Here is a 5338-nt window from a genome sequence, read left to right on the forward strand (position 1 = left end):
ACAAATAGCTAAGAAAAATAAAGCCTGGATGGCAATGGTCGTGGAGGACCAAAGCGAATAAAGAAACATCGGTCGAACTTTGATTGTTGCCCGAAGTAGTGCTAGCTGGACTGCTAGTATTCGCCAATACGTGAAGTATTGTTGTAGATTAGATCACAAGGATCGTGCTTGCAAAACTAGTATTTAATTAGTTTAAAAATACTCTAGGCCTGTGCACTTTCGAAAAGGATTATTAGGAACTGCCAGCAGCTGATGAAGAGCTAAATTAAAAAAAGGGTACACAGTCCGTACGTCCAGCGGTCAGATTGAGTACGGATCCAATGTATCGCCAAGCAGCGAAGCGAACACAGTCCATACATTATACGAGTCAGTGGATGAGGATTGAGGAGCCCCATCCGCATTGCTTGTTTACTCCTCAGACTATACGTCTGCGCTTTTTTCTTTCGATCGATCTCACGTGAAGTAACCACGAAGACAGATCATCGGATCAATATGATCGCTCCACGTTGTGCTCCGCCGCAGAAGAAATTTCTGTGGACAGAATAACATGAACGAGCAGTGGTAATTCGTAAAGAATTTCAATTTACTTTCATTATTTTAAATGAAAACATAACACCTGATTTGGCTAGGCGAGGTGACAACATGATAGGGTCACAATCGAATTTTGATGTCCACCAAGCTGCGGACAAGGATTTGACCAGCAAGAAGCCGGCCGGATTGGCTCCAATAAAAACGCCACGTACGAGCATCAGCAGGATACATCTGCAAAAATAATACAGTACCGTCCAACAAAAAATATTATGTGTAATAATCTCTCTCTAATAATAAAACACGGATTGAGTCTTCAGGTTTACCGTCACGGTATTTTCACAAAAACGTCCCTGTTATTTAATGCATTCAACCCGCAGTCCCTTTCTAAGTGGATTCTTAAAAAACGTTTCGTTTTTGCACAAAACGCCCCGTTGTTTAGTATATTCAACCCGCGGTTCTTTTTAAAGTGCAATTGAATAAAGACACGGCTTCCTTCCATGCTCCTCGATCTGTACGGTATGGCGCCGCCGCCGGCCCGCCGGTCTTCTTCTCCGGCCGTCAGCGCCCTCTTTTCCTTCCCCTCAATATCCGCTCCTAATCTTCTCCGGCGTCTCCCGCAGTCTCCTCAATCTCCAACCTCTTGCTCCAGTGCTGTTCTTCTCTGATTTGGATCGAGTTGGAGTCCGTCTCCAACACAAAATCATGGAGTGCCCGAGCCGGATTGGACTTGCCGGCCATAAGAAGGAAGGATCCTCCACTGCTTGCCTGCCTTGCGCCTCCCGGCGTTCTCGCGTCGCGGCTCGACCTGGCCCTTGCCCTGTCTCTCGCCATCGGCTGCCAGGTCAGAGACCTCGCCTCGGTCCTCCTTCTTAGCGCCTGGGTCGCCAGCCACGCTCAGCCCCCTCCTTGGCTTCGATCTGATGGCCCTTCCCCAACCTCCTCGACCTCGACAGATCCGGGAGGCCGCTGCTCGGTCAGGAAGGTGTGTTGTGATGTCTGAAGTCCTCTTACTTCCACTAAGTTTCAGGTTTAACCTCTGTATAATCTCAACTCAAGCAAGTTTCGCGCAGCAATTGAGGAGGCTTTCCTAGCCCAGCTTGTTTTTCTGAACTCCAAATAGGTGGGTTTTTCTCTCTCTCGAGTAGTTTGTGGATGAGCTTCCATGTATAGGCTTTGCTGACTACAGTTTTTTAAGGATTAGAAAATACAGAGTATTCCTGTCCTGATTGTACACAAGAGAATAATGATAGTTGAACCTCGAAGGGGCATATGTGCTAGAGCGGCGGAAGCTTGTGAAGCCATGGTCTGTGATCTGCAGATATATAGTAGGAACAAGTGCGATTTGGATTTCCTTTTTGTTTGTCTTATGTGTCGCTTTGAGATGATGAGGCCGAGATATGGCCTTGCTGCTGTGCGTCAGAACCATGGCTCGAATGTGTGTTCCAGCCTCTATCAGACCTGGCCTCTAAGCATATACTTCCAGTTTAGTTCAATAAAGGAAAGCTTTCTCTTCATGGTTTGCTCCTTATGATTCAAGAAGGAAGACCACTAGACACTTTTCTATAATTAGGTGATGTAGTGAACCTTCATCTTGCAGTCAAATTGCTTACATATACTGCCTCTTCATTTGCACCGTCGAAAATTGCACATGGGCTGATTCAGACTTTGAGGGTTCAGAAAACAGCTTGAAGAGCCAATCGGTATGAAGGTGTTGCTCCTTTGTACCAGATCGTAAATAGAAGGGGACATGGTTCAGATTTGTGACTATTGTGTGCTCTTGGACAGCCGAGGTACATGTTAGTTTTCTTTAACTACAGAAGCTAAATTCTTGTGAATTAGGATATCAGGTGTACACATTACTTTTATTTTGAATCATGTTCTCAATGCACTATCTATCTATCCAAGTATTCAAGGGAATTAATGGTGGCGGAATACATGCGTTTGCTCGTGCCCTTGTGCCCCTTGATGCTCGACCTTTTTTGGGGTTCTAGCATGACTCTGTGGTCAGTCTTACTGAGATTGTTGGTCCTGTTCTAACTTATGATAATGTTGATCGGCAGGGAGTGGGTGTCAGAAGAGGGACGTTGGTGGTGTTCGAGATGTATCGGTGGTCAGCTGTTGGCAGGGCCCTCATGGAGACACTGGACAAGATGGTGCTCAGTGGTGTGCTCAGCCCCAAGCTCGCCTTAAGCATCCTCCTGCAGTCCGGTAAGGTCCATTCGACATTTCCTCATTTGTGAATCAATCAACAAGCCTATAAAATAATAAATTGCATGCAGTTGGGTATTTTTATCTTGATCTTCTTGTTTCTTTTAGTCCATGAGAGGTTGGAGCACCAGGTCTAGCAAGGCATTCTTCAAGTAATTCATCTCATCCAGTAGGTTGATTGTTTTTTTGGTAAGTCATCTCATCCAGTAGCTTGATAGTAGGGCTGGTTTCTATTGGTGCATTACTTCGTAAAGAAAATAAATCACATTGCATTTACCCAATGATTTTTGTCCAGAACCAATCATATTATTTCTTTTCTACGAGTACTATATATGTTGATTATTCAGAGGTCTCATCTTCTTGAGACTTGCAAAGGTAAGACGTACGAAGAATGAGAGATGGTGCAAGTTTCTTAAGTTTATCATCCCATTGAAGCATCACAAAATGCAAGTAGTACTATTCAAAGGGGTGAAGAAATAACATGCTAATCATTTTTAGAGGGCAAACTAGCTACCATTTTTTTAAATGGAGTGTGGCATTGACCTCTGAGTCTGGAGCAATTGTACTAAAAGTGTTTGATATTAACAAGTGACAACTAGCCAGACTGGTTACATGTGATGCGCTCCCTAGAGGCGCAACAGAGGCGATAAACTCTTAGGTATTTTTGGTAAAATAAATTTGTTCTTCTGTACATTTTGTTGTACGAGCTAAAACATGGCAATTTAGACAAACAACACACTTCAGCCTCTGCTTATAATTGGATTAAAGATGCACATCTGCCTTTTCTTGCGTTGTGCTCAGAGCATAGAATTTCATTCTGTTAATTCATTGATCGTGGCAGGATTTAAACTTCTACAGGAAATTAGTAGTGATTGTTTGTACTGCATTTCAAAGTTAGAACTAAAGGAGACACGGGCGTGACAATTACACCATTTGAAGGTCTATCTTTTGCACAATCTGAATTTATTATTGTGTTGGCGAGCTATGAAAGAACGGTGGTGCTGCAGCACTGAGGTACGTATATTACTTGCAATGACATGCATTTGATGGCCACCTTTACAGAAGCTCCTCTCTGGAAACAAGGAGCAAATGACTATTATTTGAAATATGTTGTGCATTATTATTTTTGGTTATGTTCCAAAATCCTAGATGCATAGCAAAGCACATTAGTGGATATATGAATCATTTTTGTCTACTGATTCTTGTTCAATTACTTTTATGAAAGGCAAGGGTATGCACTTTTCACTATCAATCTTGGAGTAAGACGCCTGCATGTGAGGAGTAGTTGATGAAAGCTATTGGTTACCACACCTCTTATTAGTGCCAAGTTGTAGCATCTGAATTGCTGTGGTGTTCTTTCATAGTCTTTCTTAGCTTTATTTATTTTCCATTGATTGCTGACCTAGTGTTGTAATTTCCCATAACTGCAAACTATCGGGCTAACATATTGGCATCTGCCAGTATTGCCCTTCATATGGAAAGACTGAAAATGCTGAAGAACTGCCTGGCAAGCATATTGGCAGTAGACTTTCGGTGAGACTTCAGTTTCCATCATCAAAGTGCTCGTAAGATTAGTTAAGTAGAAAATGTTTTATTAAAGGACTCATAAAGCTTATTTGGAATTGGATGAGGTTACTTTATGGAACAACAACGTGTGATATGCTAAGTAATAAACGGTTACATAAGTTCATTCAGGAGTTCACCATCAATTTGCTATGGTTATCATAAGTCATGGACTACTAATGATATAAATCTACATATTGACCTCTTATTATACCCTGAGTGCCATCAATTTCAAGAGAATAACGAGGCATGCTACCTGCTTTATTCTTCCTTGCATAACTATATATGCAGCTGGACTTTATCATTTGTCACACTGATTTATACAGTGTAATTATGTAGCCACCCATTGCGTCAAAACGAGCCTTCCTTGGTCCAGGGAGATAGAGAAGGTGGCTCGTTCGCAAGTTCAAGCTGGCCATGAGCGACGCTCTTAGTCGCTCCCAGCAATGCACTGCGTGTTGGCTGGGATCTTACCCAGATAGTATCTCCAGTACTGTAATGGCAGATTATACTCCTGATTAGTTGAGTGATACAATTTCTTTCCAATTTTTTTTTGTTTTAGCCCATGGTTATTTGGTTAAAGATTGTTATGTTTTTTGTTCTCCCGTTGCAACGCACGAGCATTTGTGCTAGTAATCTACAAAACACAGTACAACGGCAGGTATTGAGTCCTCCCTGTTGATCGCCTCTTAGTGCACATAGCAATTTGAGGGAAGAGAAAATTGGCCAAGTACTCCACATGAAGTAGTAGTGCTAGGTGTTGAGTATATTATGTGCGTATATGTTTGTGTATAGGGCCCATCTTCTGTTTTCTCTGTATAGTTAAGGTTGTGACCCACCTTTGTACTTATATATACGTGCCTGGTGCACCGATCAATACATCGCGATTGCACAGTCCATATCCTGCCCTTCTACATGGTATCTATCACAGCACGATCCTAAGCCGCCGCCGCCGCTCCTCCCCGCCGCCGCCATCAGCCGCCGCCGCCGCCACTGTCCTCCCGGTCGCCGCCGCCGCTGGTTGCCGCCGCCCCTC

General features: G+C 43.3%; 1 long non-coding RNA gene across 7 annotated transcripts; it reads left to right on the forward strand.

Annotated features, from left to right (window-relative positions):
* The first annotated feature begins 1000 nt into the window (after positions 1-1000).
* LOC125539095 (uncharacterized) lies at positions 1001-4994 on the forward strand. 7 transcript variants are annotated; one of them, XR_015617066.1, is made up of 5 exons: positions 1001-1513; positions 1602-1651; positions 1733-2321; positions 2592-2739; positions 2848-4994. It is a non-coding gene; the product is annotated as an uncharacterized LOC125539095 (long non-coding RNA). The 7 variants fall into 7 exon arrangements; XR_007296674.2 differs by having other exon boundaries at positions 1001-2321; positions 2848-4272; positions 4642-4994; XR_007296677.2 differs by having other exon boundaries at positions 1001-2321; positions 2848-3753; positions 3965-4994.
* Positions 4995-5338: the final 344 nt, after the last annotated feature.

This window comes from Triticum urartu, chromosome 2A (genome assembly GCF_056163025.1).
Source record: "Triticum urartu cultivar PI428250 chromosome 2A, HENAU_Tu73, whole genome shotgun sequence".
Taxonomy (NCBI): Eukaryota; Viridiplantae; Streptophyta; class Magnoliopsida; order Poales; family Poaceae; genus Triticum; species Triticum urartu.